At 43.2% G+C, this 18,627-nt stretch overlaps 1 protein-coding gene across 2 annotated transcripts in view; it reads right to left on the bottom strand.

The window, feature by feature from the left end:
- The window catches only part of LOC142742868 (leukotriene B4 receptor 1-like), a 33,786-nt gene extending 15,931 nt beyond the window's left edge, over positions 1-17,855 (bottom strand). Inside the window, exon 1 of one of the 2 annotated variants that reach the window (XM_075853051.1) lies at positions 17,778-17,855. The gene's annotated coding sequence lies outside the window, so the exon portion shown is untranslated. Of the gene's footprint in view, positions 1-17,675; positions 17,737-17,777 lie in introns of those variants that run through there. The other variant, XM_075853060.1, reaches the window with a different exon arrangement.
- Positions 17,856-18,627: the final 772 nt, after the last annotated feature.

Below are 18,627 nucleotides of genomic sequence, written 5' to 3'. Positions count from 1 at the left end.
TCAAATAAATTATACCATTACTAGTCTGCCCTCATTACTGCCCTGAGCCAAAGACAATGAAGGTAATTAGGTATAAAACAAAAATAATTATTAAAATGTAAGACCCGGAAAACCCTTTGCCTCCAAAGCTGCAGTGTTGAGTATGTTATTAGACAAAAAAGTCTCACAGGACACATGAATGTCAGGGTGGGGAACAAGAATCACAACCACCCACTACATTTGTTGAAGATAAAGACTCCAAATCGTATATATAAACAAGAGAAAAAGAAGTCCATAGATATCAAAAGAAGTTTGAAAATTTCTAGTGTTGAGTATGTGCCCCAGGTGGGTTTGGTTGGCACTAACAAACCACTCTACCTTGGCTGTACTTAGTTACAGTGCTAGGAAAGCACACTGAATCTTTGCCCCAAGTGAAGGAAATTCTATCCTTGACTTCAAGGGTAACTAAACTTTCAAAAAACTTGTGACGTGTCATAGTGAGATGTCAGAAGTTTTGATCTGTGAGGTTCCGAGCAATGATACCCCATTGATCGCTAAAATTAAGCTGCAGAAGCGCTGTTCTGCTTAGTTTTCAATCAGCTTTTCTTGGAAAGCGGTATATAGACTCATAGACTTTCTATTGAGCCCATACATCATTTGCTCGGTTTTTCGAGAAAAGCTGATCAGAATCGAAGTGGCTTCAGCTGCTTCATTTTAGCGATCAGTGGGGATCTCATTGCTCAGACCCCTACCAATTAAAACTTCTGACATGTCACTATGACATGTCAAAAGTTTTTTGAAAGTTTAGTTACCCTTTAACCATTTTTTAAGTGAATAACCTCTGCAATTATTATATAGGATCTTCACAGCTACTCAAAATAAAAATACTTGGACTGTTAGTCAGTGAGTGGGAAGTACAGATATTAATCAGACTTCTTGGAAAGGAGTAGTTCAAGATCTAATGATATTTCAAACCACCAAGTCAGCAGCTCATAGGGTCACATAAGTTATTGGCACTGATACCTGCTACAACAAATGTGACCTTAGTGTGAGTGGATATATAGCGAATTTCTACTTGAAAATCCTGATCGTATTTCAAGGGAATCCGCCAAAGAAATCCACGCACTGTCCTGCAGATTTTTGTGGTGTATTTTTAAATTGGCAAGCAGAATGTCCAGCAGATTGTCATGTGATTTCCCTATATTGAAGTCAACGGGGGGATTCCGTAAGTACAGGTAGCATGTGACTATAGCGTGGAGTAAAACCTGGGCAAAAACATTTTTGGAATGTGTGAATAGGGTTGCAGAATCCTGATTGACTTGCATCGGAGGTAGATTGTTGGTGTATTTGATTCCGTGCCAAAATACGCGCTGAAATACGGATCGAGTGAACAGGGCCTTACAGTTTTTTAGAGATGCCCACTCATGCTTTTTAGTCACTGTGTTGCCTCTACTGCTGCTCCTTGGAATACATTTTGACTGTGTGTTTAGCCAACGTTTTCATTGTAAACTCCAGTTAAGCAAATTTGTGTGCATTTATAAATGCAAAAATATTTCTTAATATTTCATATAGAGTGATACTCTTAGGGCTTATTTAGACGAACGTGATATACGTCCGTGCAACGCGCGTGGTTTTCACGTGCCTCGCACGGACCTATGTTAGTCTATGGGGCCGTGCAGACTGTCCGTGAGTTTCACGCAGCGTGTGTCCGCTGTGTAAAACTCACGACATGTCCGTTATTTGTGCATTGTTTGCGCATCACGTACCCATTGAAATCAATGGGTGCGTGAAAATCACGTGCAGCACACCACGTGCTTTTCTGTTTACAAACATACAGAGTGTCATAATGATGGCGGCTGCACGAAAATTACGCAGCCACGCATCATACGCGGCTGACACACTGAGCTGTTAAGTACCTTTTGCGAGCGCAAAACGCCGTGTTTTTTGCGCGTGCAAAAGGCACACGCTCGTGTAAATCCGGCCTTAAAGTGGATCTATTATTTTGCTCTTTAAGTGATTTAATTTGAATACTGAATCTAACTGCACAAGTACAGAAATTGATCTGGCTAAAGAAACTAAGGGACTGCATGGCCTGCTCTTGTTTAGTCTGCTTATGTGAGTAATGGTCGCTAAGACCGGCCTTAGGGGTGTGCGGTGACCTGTGCGATTCCACATGGAGTATCTGCCACCCTTGCTAAAGGGGGTGCTGCAGGTGACCTAGCAGCTATCACACAAGGCTTATAACCACCTCTTGTTTTAATGGACGTATCTCCCTCCTCTGAGACGCCGGTACACTGCACTGTTCTCTGCTGCTGCTAGTGTGCCCTTTAAGGCCGGGAACGAGCGCACGCGCACCAGGAAAATCTCTCCGATTCTATGCCCAGCATACCAGGAACTATAAAAAGGACTCTGCCCTCTTCCTTCTTGCCAGAGCGTTGTCTGCCCATGTTTGTCATTGCAAATAGTCCCTTAGTTGTATCCTGTATCCAGTGTTACCGTTCCTTGTATTCCGTATCCAGTATTTGTGTTTGTTCCAGTGCGAAGTCTATTGTCGAAATAGAGAGTGTCATTTGTGCCAAAGGTCTGTTACACCAAACGTTTGCTACATCTAACGTCTACTACGCCAATTATCTGTCTAAGCTTCTATCCAGGTACTCTTGTCCTAAAGACTTTTAATGACCATTGTTTGGCCAGCTGTTACTTTGCTACGGCGGAGCTGCCTAGTGGGTCCACATACCCCACAGCCGTGAGACTTTTCTAAAACGGGTATACCTAAAAGAAAAATTGTTGCCATATCCATGGGATATGCCATAAATGTCTAGTAGATGTGGTTCATGATTTCACTGCCCACATTTGTAAAAGCCTACAGTACAAGCTTTTTTTTTATATATATTTTTTCTCTATAACCAGGCTGATTTGCATAGGCAGGCAATTCAAATTAGAAATGGTCAATCATTTATTATATGGCTAAAGGTATTTGGCAAATCCTCATAATTATTAGGTTTCAGCCACACTCATTGCAAACAGATGCATAAAATCAAGCACACAGCCACATAATCTCCGTAAGCAAACAATGCTAATAGCATGGGTTGTACTGAAGAGCTCTGTGACTTTAAACATGGCATTGTTATAGGATATCACCTTTGCCACCAGTCAGTTAAATTTTTCTGATCTGCTAGATCTGCCTGGACAATGTTAAGTGTTTTTATTGTGAAGTGGAAGCATCTAGGAGTAATAACAACTCAGCCATGAAGCCGAAGACCACGCAGACGGAGAGAATGGGTCCGTTGAGTGCTGAAGTACATGGAATGTAAAAATTGCCTACCTTCTGTTGTGTCAATCGCTACAGAGTTACAAAATGCCTCTAGAAGTGAAATTAGCACAAGAACTGTGTGTCAGGAGCTCCATGAAATGTGTTTCCATGGACCAGCATCTGCACACAAGCCAAAGATCACCATGCACAATGCCAAGTGGTGGCTAGAGTTTTTTTTAATGTACATTGCCACTGGACTCTGAGGCAGTAAAAATGAGTTCACTGGCGTGGTGACTCAAGTTTTACTATCTGGCAGTCTGATGTAGAAATCTGGGTTTGCATATTGTCTACTGAAATGGGAGAATGGTCTCAGGCTGTTTTTCAGGCTTTGGGATAGGCCCCTTCATTTTAGCGTATTAAAGGAGTATTCCCAGAATCAACATTTTCACCTCTCCACAGCAGAGGCGATAACTGTCTGATTGCTGAGGTACCACTGTTGGTAGCCAGACTGATCACTAGAGCAGGGGTCCCTAATACCCCATTCCTCCTCACTGCAAGATCGCAGTAAATATAAACTTTGAATGATGCGGCAGATGAGTGGTACTGCTCCATTCAAAGTCTATGTGCGGTTGCACACAACCGAGTGCCACTTAGGCCGTTTTTCACGGCATCCTAGTGGCACACGATAGTTTTCATAGACCCATTCACTTTAGCGGGTGTATCGGGTCCGTCACAACTGACCTGATTCTCCGATCCATGCAAAGATAGAACATGTCCTATCTTTCCTCGGATCACTGACGGGACCCGGCTGATGCACACTGTCGTGTGCATGAGGCATAAGAGACTGATGAGACAGTCTAGTACAGCTGTTTCTGTCAGTTCCATAGACATTGAAGGGAGCGGCAGGGCCCATGCTTGACCTACGATCCATTTAGGCTCCTTCTCACTGCAGCTAGTGCAGTGAGAAAGAATGTTGATCTCGGGACTCCCGTTCTAGTCATAGGTGAGGGTCCTAGCGCTGGGGCCCCCAGCTATCCGACACTTATTGCCTATACTGTGGATAGGTGATAAATATTGATTATAGGAATACCCTTTTAATGCTACAGCATACAAAGACATTTCAGACAATTGTATGCCTTTAACTTTGTGGCAATAGTTTGGGGAAAGGTCTTTCCTGTTCCAGCACAACTGTTCCCCTCGGCACAAAGCGAGGTCCATAAACACAAGTGTAAAGGAACTCGAGAGACCTGCACAGAGTCCTATCCTCTACCCCATTGAAAACCTTTGGGATGAATTGGAAGAATTTTTTTAACAGCTAGATTTTTTTAAAACATTTACATTTTCCTTTTTCACCTCAGTTCAAAGTTTTCTTTCTCTTTCTTCAGAAAACTGTGTGAAACAACATGACTGAGCAGCACAGTTTAGCAGATTTTTTTTTAAAAAAAAGTAACTTTAACCCGTTAGTAACCGCCAATACGCCTTTATATGGCGGCCACTAACGTGCTTTATTCCGATGCAATTGCCTTTTTACGGCACTGCATCGGAATAAATAAACAGAGCAGGGAGCCGTTAAATCTCCCTGCTCTCAGCTACCAGAGGTATGAAGGCATCCCTGCTCTAACGGGTGAGATCGATATTAGTATCGATCTCACCCGTTTAACCCCTCAGATGCGGCGTTCAATAGCGAGCGCCGCATCTGAATTGTTTTGGAGAGAGGGAAGGAGCTTCCTCTTATCCCACCAGCACCCAGCGATAAGATCGCCGGGTGCCGGTGTCTTCTATGGCAGCCGGGGGCCTAATAAAGGCCCCCAGGTCTGCCTGTAGTGTATGCCTGCTAGGTCATGCCAGAGGCATGGCTTAGCAGATGGCTGTCCGTTTTACATGGACAGGCATAATGCACTGCAATACAGAAGTATTGCAGTGTATTATAAAGAGCAACCACAGCACATAAGTCCTTTCACTGAGGGAGGGGGTTAGTTTCCATCACAATTGATTTTAATAGCATAGTCGTCTACAGTATTGATTCCGCCAAAACGACGGAACCCTTGCACAACGGAGACAAACGGAAACCATTAGCACCGGATCCGTCACCATTGAAATCAATGGTGATGGAAACGGAAAATGATGGTTTCCGTTTGTGTCAGTCAGGGCTCTGTTCCGACGGAAAGCTCTGATGGAACGTCGGAACGTAGCTCTAGTGCAGATGTGAACGAAGCCTAACACTGACAGCCATAATACAGTGCAATACATGAGTATTGCAGTGTATTATAGAAGCGATCAAGTCCCTTAATGGTATAAAAGAAAACATCAAATAGAAGTTTAAAAAGAAAAAATAGAAACTAAAAAAGAAATAAAATCCCTTCCCCCCACATAGACATAAAGTATACCCACAACCGTAACGTCTCGCACTATAAAATTAACACATTATTTGTCCCGTATGGTAAATGCCATACAAATAGAACCCACTAAAAATCAATGCCGGAATTTATATTTTTTGTTCATCCCACCTGCCAAAAAAACGGAATAAAAATAATCAAATAGATCTATGTACCCCTGAAATGGTACCAATGAAAACTACAATTTGTCCAGCAAAAAATAAGCCTTCATAAAGCTAGGTCAATGGAAAAATAAAAATGTTATGGCTCTTGTAATGCAGCAGACACAAAAACAAAGTAAAGCAAAAAACGATACAATTTTGGTATGATCATAATCCTATAGAACCAGGGAATTAAGAGCCTGTTCACATCAGGGCTGGCTTTCCGGTCAGGGGTTCCATCGGAGGTTTCCGCAGTCGATTGCGCTATCGAAACCTGCCGGAACGGTGACAAACGGAAACCATTAGCAATGTTTCCGTCACTATTCATATCAATAGTGATGCAAACGGAAGCTGTGGTTTCCGTTTGACTTTCCGTTGCGGGGTTCCATGACGGCAGTGGCGTAGCTATAGGGGTCGCAGCGGTCTCAGTTGCGACTGGGCCCCAAAGCCTGGGGGGCCCACGGGCCCCCGTTGCCATACAGCTTGCTGGTTAATAATTTATTTTCTGTGCCGTGAAGCCGGCAATTCCTGGTTACGGTCATATGGTACACTTAGTGTACCATGTGACCGTGTTGTCACGTGACACATCTTCCAGCTAGTACAGTGGAAGACCTGGTGCGGAGGACTCCTGGTGAGCTGCAGAGTCTGTATTGTAATGTATTGTGATGTGTTATGTTGTCTTGTAATGTAATGTAATGTATTGTGTTGGCTTGTAATGTATTGTGTTGCCTTGTAATGTATTGTGTTGTACTGTGCTGTTTGCGGTGGAGACTGGGGGCCCGTTAAATTACAGCCCCCCTCCTCTCTCCACCGCAAACTGAACAATACAACACAATACATTATACACTGTGGGTCGCGTCCCCCTGGGGATTCGTGTGAAGACCTCCGGGGGGTCGCGAGTCACTCACCGAGGTCCCGGTGCCATTCAATGCTGGAGCAAGGAGCTGACGTCTCCTTGATCCAGCATTCACTGTGCCCTGAGTGGCTCGACGCTGGCAGGCGGGATGTAGCGACATCATCGCGCCTGCCTGCGCTGAGTCACTCATAGCTTATACCGGAGGAGGCGAAGGAATGGGGATAGGTAAGTAATTATGCTACTTTTCTATTATGCACATATGGGGGCATTATACTGTATGGGGGGCTGATATGGGGGGGGGGCATTATACTGCATGGGGGGCTGATATGAAATGGGGGCTGATAAGATGGGGGCCATTATACTGCATGGGGGCTGATATGGGGGAATTATACTGTATGGGGGGCTGATATGGGGGCATTATACTGAATGGGGACTGATATGGGGGAATTATACTGTATGGGGGGGCTGATATGGGGGGCACTATACTGTATGGGTAGCTCATATGGGGGGCATTATACTGTATGGGGAGCTCATATGGGGGGCATTATACTGTATGAGAAGCTCATATGGGGGGCATTATACTGTATGGGGAGCTAATATGGGGGCATTACACTGTATGGGGAGCTCATATGGGGGGCATTATACTGTATGGGAGCTGATATGGAGGGGCATTATACTGTATGGGGGCATTATACTGTATGGGGAGCTCATATGGGGGGTATTATACTGTATGAGAAGCTCATATGGGGGGCATTGTACTGTATGGGGAGCTGATATGGGGGCATTATACTGTATGGGGAGCTGATATGGGGGGCATTATACTGTATGGGGGCTGATATGGGGGGCACTATAATGTATGGGGGCAGCTATGTGGGGCATTATACTGTGGGTGCTGATATGGGGGGCATTATACGCTATGGGGCATTATACTGTGTGGGAGCAGCTATGGGAGCATTATACTGTGTGGGGGCATTATACTATGGGGGCTGTTGGGCAAGGCGTCTGGGCATAAGCGCACGCAGGGGTCTGATGATGGTGGTGTTGGGGAGGGGTAGGGGGGCCCAAGCTGAATTCTTGAACCCGGGCCCATGAGCCTTTAGCTACGCCCCTGCACGACGAAAACCTCCTACAGGACCCCTCAACGGAAAGCAAATGCTGATGTGAACCGGCCCTAAGTTATCATGTTATTTATACCATACAGTAAAATAGATCCAAAAAGACAATGGCAGAATTGCTTTTTTTTTTAATACATTATTTTAACCCCAAGATAGTTTCACATCATGATTTTGTTTTTATCACATTAGAGAGTGAAAACAAAGTGTAAAAACGGATGTCATCTCATGCCAGAGTTTGTCCTATATAGGTAGCTATGAGATTAAATTGATTCACCTCCAGGCAGTGGCGTAACTACCGCGGTAGCAGCCGTACATAGCCGTAGCGGCTGCTACGGGGCCCGGGGGCTTGAGGGGGCCCGTGCCACCAGCCGACACGCCCCCCCATATGCCCAGTGGCGCCGCTAGCAGCCGTTATGGCTGCTAGAGCGGCGCTACCGGGGCGCGCGCCGCCGAGCCTCAAAGTATGGGCAGTGCGACACAAGCCCTCTCATGCCTGTAGGTATCGCTAGCACCGGAGGGGGCCCCGGTGTTAGCGACAGCCAAATACATGCATTAGCAATGAATGGCAGGGCATGTTCCGTGCCCGACCATCCATTGCCTTACAATGACGCTGATTGGCTAGCGGCGCGATGAGATCATCGCGCCGCTTCCATGCTTGGAAGGTGCTAATTGACGGGCCAAGTCATTCTGCCCCGCCAATCAGCGTCATTGGACGACGCTCGTTCAGCTCCAGCAGACATGCTCAGGAGAGAGCATGTCTGCATCGCCAGTGAACAGCGTGGGAACGGGATCATGTGAGTATGTCAAGTTTATATATTTTTTCTCATAAAGATGTGAGTGGTATTATCTATAGTGGAGGCTCTATCTACAGGGGGGGTCGTCTATATGTGGGCCATTATATACAGGGGGGTCTATATGCGGGCCACTATATATGGGGGCGTCTATATGTGGGGCACTAGCTACAGGGGAGGTCTGTATTTGGGGATGTGGGGCACAATCTACAGGGGGGGTCTATATGTAGGGCATATGGGCCACTATATACAGAGGGCTCTATATGCGGGCCACTATATACAGTGGGCTCTATATGTGGGCCACTATATACAGGGGGCTCTATATGTGGGGCACTATCTACAGGGGGGTCTATATGTGGGGCACTATCTACAGGGGGGTCTATATGTGGGGCACTATATGTGAGACACTATACAGGGGTGGGCCATATGTAGAGCACTATCTATAGGGGAGCTATTTTTTAGGGTACTTTCTATAGGGTGGGCTATATGTGGGACACTATATACAGGGGTGGGTTACCTGTGGGCACTAGCAACAGGTTGGCTATATGTAGTGCACAGTCTAAAGGGTTGGGCTATATGTGGGACACTATATACAGGGGGAGGTATATGTGAGACACTTTCTACAGAGTTGGGCTATACGTGGAGCACTATCTATAGGGGAAGCTATATGTAGGACAGCACAGTGGCTCAGTGGTTAGCACTATTGCCTTGCAGCTCTGGAGTCCATATGTGGGCACTATCTACAGGAGCTTCTATGTAGCACACTATCTACAGGGGCTTCTATGTAGGTCACTATCTACAGGGGGCTATGGGAGCACTATCTACAGGTGGCACGGTGTGTGTGTGTGTGACAGTGTATGGTACTATTATAATCAGGGACACAGTGTACGGTGCTATTATAGTTAGAGGTGCAGTGTATGGTGCTTTATTATATTTAGAGGTGTTGAGAATTGTAACTTTGTTTATAGGTGCAGAAATGTTTTAAAAGTGAGAAGCTGAAGACATCTGAGCGGAAATCTGCAGAAATGGGTCATGGCCGGTAGAAATCCATCATAGATGTCTGGACCTGAGGGAGAAGAAAAGAACTAGAATCTGAGACGTCACCGGTGAGTCACCTAATGTAAATGTTTATTCTGCCTCTAATCAGTATTGTAGTCACTGTGTGATCTGCAGCGAGATGATGGTGGTATGATATTTTTTTGTGAAACAGCATCTCCCAGCATATCCTTACCATTGTTCTGGCCATGCTGAGAGCTGTAGTTTTATGCCGTACAAACCTATAACGGCAGGGGTTGCACTAAATTGAGCTGTATTTGTTGTGGTGTTGTATATATGTACTGATCTTGGTTCTGATGCTGTATGTAAGTACTGAGCTTGGTTCTGTTGCTGTATATATGTTTGAGATTGGTTTTGGTGCTGTGTATATATGTAATGAGTTTGGTTCTGGTGCTGTATATATGTACTGAGCTTGGTTGTAGTGCTGTATTTATGTACTGAGATTTGTTCTGGTGCTGTATTTATGTACTGAGGTTGGTTCTGGGGCTGTATATATGTATGGGCTTGGTTCTAGTGCTGTATATATGTACTGAGCTTTGTTCTGATGCTGTATATATGTCAGAGCTTGGTTCTAGTGCTGTATTTATGTACTGAGCTTGGTTCTAGTGCTATATTTATGTACTGAGCTTGGTTCTGGTACTGTATATATGTCAGAGCTTTGTTCTGTTACTGTATATATGTACTGAGCTTTGTTCTGCTGCAGTATATATGTACTAATCTTGGTTGTTGTACTGTATTTATGTACTGAGCTTGGTTGTGGTACTGTATATATGTCAGATCTTGGTTCGGGATCTGTAGTTTATATAGGATATATTTATAATAACAAAATTGCAGGGCAGATGGAATTGCTCTCAATTCATTGTATATTTAATGGGAATCTGTCAGGTAGTTTTAACCCCTTGAACCGCCTCAATGCGGTAACACATGACCTGACAATATTTCCAAACATTCCCTTGTATGTTTTTTCAGATGCAGCAAAATCCTTAAAATCCACTTTTAAAACAGCGCACACTATATGCTAATTACTCATTAGAGGTTCATGGGGCGGTGCCGCTATCCTGAAGAGTCACATAGTCCGGCCTCCAAACCCACCTTTCTATGTTTGAGTGACATCTCCCTGGCTGACACAACTTTCTCAGATGCACCATTGCCTCGTGGCACTATACACAAGGGGGGGGGGGCTGTGTGGCACTATACACAAAGGGGGACTGTGTGGCACTATACACAAGGGGGAGCTGCGTGGCACTATACACAAGGGGGAGCTGTGTGGCACTATACACATGGGGGAACTGTATGGCACTATTTACAAGGGGAGGGCTGTGGCTCTATCTACAGGGGCCTGAGTGTGGCGCAATCTACAGGGGTCTGTGTGCTGCACTTTCTACTAAGGGTGGCTGTGAGCACTGTATACAAGGGAGTGGGGCTGTGTGGCACTATATACAGTGGGAGCTGTACAGCGCTATATACAGTGGGGGCTTTATGGCGATATCTACAGGGGCGCTATCTACAAATGCGGTGTTACACTATCTATAGGCGGGGCTATATAGCACTGTCTACCGGGGGGCTGTATGGCACATTCTACAGAGGGCACTATTTATAAAGGGGGCCCCGGTCAAGAGTTTGCTATGGGGCCCTGTCTTTCCTAGTTACACCCCTGCCTCTAGGATACATTTGGCAAATGCATTTAATATGAATAATCCGCCTATTGTATTGTACGGGCTAACACATCAGTGAATTTGGCAAGAACTTTTAAGACTATAGCTAGATAAAAGTTAAAGCACTTCGCTCTTAGGGTATATTCACACGCTTAACCCCTTCCCGCCGCAGCCCTTTTTCAGATTTTCATTTTCGTTTTTTCCTCCCTACCTTCCAAAAGCCATAACGTCTTTATTTTTCCGTCGATATAGTACTATGAGAGCTTGATTTTTGCGGGAAGAGTTGTAGTTTTTCGTAGCACCATTTATTTTGCAATATAATGTACTAGGAAACGGGAAAAAATTATTTGTGGGGTAGAAAATGAAAAAAACAGTGATTCCTCCATGGCTTTTTGCGCGCCGTTTTTACGGAATTCACTGTGCAATTAAAACAACATGTTAACTTTAATCTGTGGGTCAATACGATTACGGCGATATCACATATATATCGTTTTTTCTATATTTTACTACTTTTACAAGTAAAAACGTAAGTGTAAAAAAGAAAATTTATTTTGTGTCGCCAAATTCCGAGAGCCACAACTTTTTTATTTTTCCGTCGATTAAGTGGTATGAGGGCTTATTTTTTGCGGGATAAGCTGTAGTTTTTAATAATACCCTTTTGGTGTACATGCGACGGTTTGATCACTTTTTATTTCATTTTTTGTGGGAGATTAGGTGACCAAAAAATAGAGATTATGGCGTTTACTATTTTTTTTTTACGCCGTTCACCGTGTGGGTTAAATAATGATATATTATAATAGTTCAGCCTTTTACGGACGCAGCAATACCAATTATGTTTATTTATTTATTTTTTTACTATGCATTAGGGGGAAAATGTGAAACGGCGGGTTTTCTGAACTTTTAATATATTTTATTTTTTTTTACACAAAAAAATAACTTTATTTAACTAATTTTTACTTTTTTTATTAGTCCCCCTAGGGGACTTCAACCAGCGATCGTTAGATCGCTTGCAAGATATACTGCAATACTAATGTATTGCAGTATATCATGATACTGAGAGGCATCTATTAAGCTCTGCCGGAGGCAAGGCTTAATAGGTGTACAAAGCTGGCGGACCTGGGGGCCTTCATTAACCCCTTAAGGATGCAGCCTTGTTTTGGCCTTAAGGCTCAGAGCCCATTTTTCAAATCTGACATATTTCACTTTGTGTGGTAATAACGTCGGAATGCTTAAACCTATCCAAGCGATTCTGTGATTGTTTTCTCGTGACACATTGGGCTTTATGTTAGTGGTAAAATTTGGACGATATATTCAGTGTTTATTGGTGAAAATTTGCAAAATTTAGGGAAAATTTATAAAAAATAGCATTTTCAGAATTTAAATGCATCTGCTTGTAAAACAGACGGTTATACCACCCAAAATAGTTACTAGTTCACATTTCCCATATGTCTACTTTAGATTGGCATCGTTTTTTGAACATTCTTTTATTTTTCTTGGACGTTACAAGGCTTAGAACATAAACAGCAATTTCTCATATTTTTAAGAACATTTCAAAAGCCTTTTTTTTAAGGTACCTCTTCAGTTCTGAAGTGGCTTTGAGGGGCCTATGTATTAGAAACCCTGATAAAACGCCCAATTTTAAAAACTAGACCCCTCAAAGTATTCAAAACAGCATTTAGAAAGTTTTTTAATCCTTCAGGCATTTCACAGGAATTAAAGCAAAGTGGAGGTGAAATTTGCAAATTTCATTTTTCTTGCTGAATTTCAATTTTATTCAATTTTTTTTGTGTGGCTCTAGTGTGCTCGTGGAATAAAACACAAGCCCTAGAAGCAAAGAAGCACCTAGTGCATTTTGAGGCCCCTTTTTTATTAGAATATATTTTAGTCAGCATGCCAGGTTTGAAGAGGTCTTGAGGTGCCAAAACAGTAGGAATCCCTGAATAGTGACCCCATTTTGGAAACTACACTCCTCAAGGAATTAATTTATGGCTGTTGTTTTCATTTTGACCACACAGTTTTTTCACAGCACCTATTTTAATTGGGCTGTGAAATGAAAAAAAATGACATTTTTTCCAATAAGATGTAATTTATGATCAAAATTTCCTATTTTCACAGGAAACAAAATACCCCATTTTGTTGCCCAATTTGTCCTGAGTGCGGCAATACCCCATTTGTGGCGATAAACTGCCGTTTGGGCCCATGGGAGGCCTCAGAAGGGAAGGAGCGCTATGTGTTTGTTGGAGTCCAGATTTTGCTGGATTGGCTTTCGGGTGCCATGTCGCATTTGCAGAGCCCCAGAGGTATCAAAGCAATGGAAACCCACCAGAAGTGACCCCATTTTGGAAACAACACCCCTCAAGGAATTTATTTATGGTTGTGGTTATCATTTTGACCGCACAGTTTTTTCACAGCACCTATTTGAATTGGTCTGTGAAATAAAAAACAATTACATTTTTTCCAATAAGATGGCATTTTTTATCAAAATTTCTTATTTTCACAGGGAACAAAATACCCCATTTTGTTGCCCAATTTGTCCTTAGTGCGGCAATACCCCATTTGTGGTGATAAACTGCCGTTTGGGCCCATGGGAGGGCTCAGAAGCAAAGGAGTGCTATGTGTTTGTTGGAGTACAGATTTTGCTGGATTGGTTTTCGGGTGCCATGTCGCATTTGCAGAGCCCCAGGGGTATCAAAGCAATGGAAACCCACCAGAAGTGACCCCATTTTGGAAATGACACCCCTCAAGGAATTCATTTATGGGTGTTGTGACCATTTTGACCGCACAGTTTTTTCACAGAACTTATTTGAATTGGGCTGGGAATTAAAACAAAATTATTTTTTCCAATAATATGTAGTTTTGGCTGAAAATTTCTAAATTTCACAAGAAATAAAATACCCCATTCTGTTGCCCAATTTGTCCTGAGTGCGGCAGTACCCCATTTGTGGTGATAAACTGCCGTTTGGACCCATGGGAGGGCTCAGAAGGAAAGGACCACCATTTGGCCTACTGGGGATTTTTTGGTGCAAAGTCATGTATGCAGAAGCCCCTGAGGTACCAGTACAGTTGAAACCCCCAAGAAGTGACCCCGTTTTAAAGACTACACCCTTGAGGCATTCATCTAGAGGTGTAGTGAGCATTTTGACCGGAGACATACACCCCATAAACTGTAATGTGGGTTCTCACGGGTACGTCAATATCCTACATGTGGCTGTAATCAGCTGCCTAGGCACGCAGCAGGGTTCAGAGGGGAAAGACGAGGGGGAATAAGCTGTGCGGAGTGCATCAGGGTAAGTAAAACTGGGGTAGATTAAAAATCATGGGATGTATGATACATTTTGAAGCACTCTTTCAAACGGAGCCTTAGTTTTTCGGGACACGTGTCACATTGATATATTGTGTCCTTCCTTATCCCCCTCTTATAGCAGACTTTGTACCTCTTTTGACTTTTTCCTTTCTTGCCAGTTTGGGGAACTTCTCCCGGAAAGTGTTGCCCTGGTACGATGCGTGTGGCCTCGCCTCCAGAAGTACTGGGTGCCCCCCCCCCCTTCTTGGTCCATAAAAATTAGTTTCTTGATAACCACCTCTTGAAATTCCATGAAAGTTCCCGTCTGGCCTGTACATCGATGTAGCACGTACGCGTTGTACAAAACCATCTGTATGATGTGCCCGGCCAGCTTCTTATACCACACCGCATGGCGCTGTAGGGCTTCAGGACTTGATCTGACAAGTCCACCCCTCCCATGTACCTATTGTAGCCCAGGATGCAGTCTGGTTTGGGGGTCTCTGTACTGGTACTGGTAATAAAAATTATCCAGGTAGAGGAGGTAACCCTGGTCCAGCAGTGGGTGCACCAAATCCCGCATTAACTCCCAGTAAGGGGGGGGCATTCTGGGGGCTGAATACTGCTGTCCTTCCCTTCATATATCCTAAATTTGTAGGTATACCCTGATGCACTCTCGCACAGCTTATACATCTTTACGCCATACCTTGCCCTCTTACCCGGCAGGTACTGGCGGAATTGAGCCCTCCCTTTAAAATGTACCAAGGACTCATCAATAGAAATACACTTCGCGGGGGTGTATGCTTGGGAAAACCGGGCACTGAAACGGTCTAATAGGGGTCTCCATTTATACAAACGGTCAAAACTGGGGTTATCTCGGGGTGGGCACGGCTCATTATCAGTATAATGTAAGAAGCGAAGTATTGCCTCATTTATTTATTTTTTTAGGTTCCAGTTCAGTTCTGAAGTTGCTTTGAGGGGCCCATATATTAGAAACCCCTATCAAACACCCCATTTTAGAAACTAGACCCCTCAAAGTATTCACAACAGCATTTAGAAAGTTTATGAACCCTTTAGGTGTTTCACAGGAATTTAGAGCAAAGTAAAGGTGAAATCTACTTTTTTTTTTGTCAGAAAATCCTTTTTTTACCACTTTTTTTTATAACACAAAAGGTTTTACCAGAGAAACGCAATAATTAATATTTATTGCCCAGATTCTGCAGTTTTGAGAAATATCCCACATGTGGCCCTAGTGTGATAATGCACTGAAGCACCGGCCTCCGAAGCAAAGGAGCACCTAGCGGATTTTGAGCCCTCCTTTTTATTAGGCACCATGTCCGGTTTGAAGAGGTCTTGTGGTGCCAAAACAGTGGAAACCCCCCAAAAGTGACAGCATTTTAGAAACTAGACCCCTTGAGGAATACATTGTAGTTTTCTTGGGGTGCATGCGGCTTTTTGATCAGTTTTTATTCTATTTTTAAGTGGCGTGGTGACTAAAAAACAGCAATTCTACTATTGTTTTTTTATTCTATTTTTTTTACAGCGTTCACCGTGCACTATAAATGACATGTTCACTTTATTCTGCGGGGCGATACGATTACGGCGATACCAGATGTTTATAGTTTTTTTTATGTCTTATGGCGTTTGCACAATAAAATACGTTTTGTAAACAATCATTCACTTTTTGTGTTACCTTATTCTAAGAGCCATAACTTTTTTATTTTTCCATCAATAAAGCCATGCAAGGACTTATTTTTTGCCGTTACTCCCGTGACGTACTATTCCGTCATGGAGCACGAACAGGGCGCTTTCCATAACGTAATAGTACGTCACTGAGCGTTAAGAGGTTAAGCCCCATAGCAACCATTACCCCCCCGCGATGGCGTTGCAGGAGGGGGGACGCGATGAGCTGTTAGAGGGGGTCGCCCCCCTCTTTATAATGATTTAAATGCTAGTGCGATGCCGCTCGTTACTCTGAAGTGTCGGCTGTAACAAACAGCCAACACGGCATCGTATGGAGCGGGTTCACTCCGTGAGCCCGCTCCATACTTCCCCCTACCCGACTTTGGCGTATGGATACATCAAATGTCAGGAAGGGGTTAATCAAAAACGTCTGAAAATATGGAGCTGTTTCCTGGAAAACAGCTACTGATTTTAAGATGTTTTTTAAGCGTTTTTTACGGCCGTTTTTGGAGCTGTTTTTTAATAGAGTCAATGAAAAACGGCTCCAAAAACGGCACAAGAAATGGCATGCACTTCTTTTTCGCGGGCGTCTTTTTACATGCCGTTTTCGTAAAAAAAACACAGTCGGAACAGAACGCCGTATTTCGTATTGAAATTAATGTTTGCAGGTGTTCTGCTTTCCGATTTTCAGTCGTTTTTCGGGGTGTAAACGTCCCGAAATACTCTTGAAAGCACTGTGTGTGAACATAGCCTTACCTTCTCCCTCCTCTGACGTCCGCTCCGGCCTCCCTGGATGACGTTGCAGGCCTGGTGATGCTTTAGCCTGTGATTGGCTGCAGCAGGCACATGGCAAAAACGGCTGAAAACACTACGTGTGAACATACCCTTACAGTGTAAGGCTAGATTCAAACGACCCAGTGCAAATTCGGATGTGAAAAAGAGCTGTTTTTCCCGTCTGAGTTGCACTCGTGCGGGACCCGTTTTTATGGATCCCTCATAGACTTGAGTCTATTGAGGGATCCGTGAAAACTGAAGAAAATAAGACATGTTGTTTTAACGGCCGTCAAATGGACGTATACGACAGTCGTGTAAATAAGCCCTAAGGCTTTGTTATTTTTTTTTGCATTTTGCTTTACTCACTGATAGGAATGTAAGATATAGAGGAATGAGACTTTCATAAGGTTCTCACCTAGTTCATCCTTCTCTTTCTACGAGGCTATTTTACATAACAGATCTTGAATCCATACACGACACTGGGCATTCCTGTCTATTTGTAAAATATAATGTGTGCGTCATTTTACATTTTTGGACGGATGTTTTTATTTTTCATTTATACATGGTATTTTTTGTTCTGAAGCCCCCTAGTACCAGTTGCTGTCGAGGAGTATACGGACCATACGTCTGTAATGATTACAATGTATTACATAAAAATTGTGAAAGATGTGGAAATAAAAAAAGAATAACTACTTACCCAACGACTCGTTACAAAACACGCCATTAACGAAATAACTGTCAGTAATCCACACATGCAGTAGGAAGTGAAAGTGCTGTACAATATATTATAAATACTCACTATGACTCTAAGACGTCCGTCCGCAGTGTGTTGTAGTGTCAGGAGGTAACAAACAAGCGCTGCTTCCCCATGTCCGCCTGTCATATCTTGTATTTAGACTATAACACATTGATATCTACGACATATCTTGTAATCAGACTATAACACATTGATATCTACCCCACCCACCTTGTTTTACCGTAACGCATGATCCTCTATTGACTCACGCTGGTGCACCTAAAATATTCCAGTATCTCTGCAACGAAAACATGTGTCACACCGTGTACGCGGCTAATGCACCGCAAACCTGCCTGATGAATATTGTTCAAATATCATTTCGTAACTTGCTCAACCCTATAAAATGTAGTTTAACCCCTTAGTGACCTGCCTATTTTAGGCCAACCTTTTTTTTTTCTGCATTTTTTAACCCTCACATTCACAGAGCTATAACCCTTTATTTTTCCGTCGACATAGGGCTCTTGTTTTTTGCAAGATAAGTTGTATTTTTCAATGGCACCATTTTCGTGTACATATATTTTATTGATGAACTTTTGTTACATTTTTTATTTTGGGAATGGAAAAAAAACAGCAATTCCGCCATAGTTTTTTGCATTTATAATGTATGCAGTTCCCCGTGCGGTGTAAATAACATGTTACTTTTATTCTATGTGTCGGTATAATTACAGCGATACCAAATATGTATAGTTTTTTTTATGTTTTATTACAATAAAAACACTTAAAAAATATATATATATTTTTTGCATTGTAGCATATCAAGAGCCATAACTTTTTTATTTTTCCGCTGATTGAGCCGTATGTGGGCTTGTCTTTTGCGGGACTCAATAATGGGTTAAGTAGAGTATGGGTATGT

Source organism: Rhinoderma darwinii, chromosome 1 (assembly GCF_050947455.1).
Source record: "Rhinoderma darwinii isolate aRhiDar2 chromosome 1, aRhiDar2.hap1, whole genome shotgun sequence".
NCBI classification, from domain to species: Eukaryota; Metazoa; Chordata; class Amphibia; order Anura; family Rhinodermatidae; genus Rhinoderma; species Rhinoderma darwinii.
The sequence above is the reverse complement of the archived record's forward strand: the minus strand, read 5'-3'. Positions and strand labels throughout refer to the sequence as shown.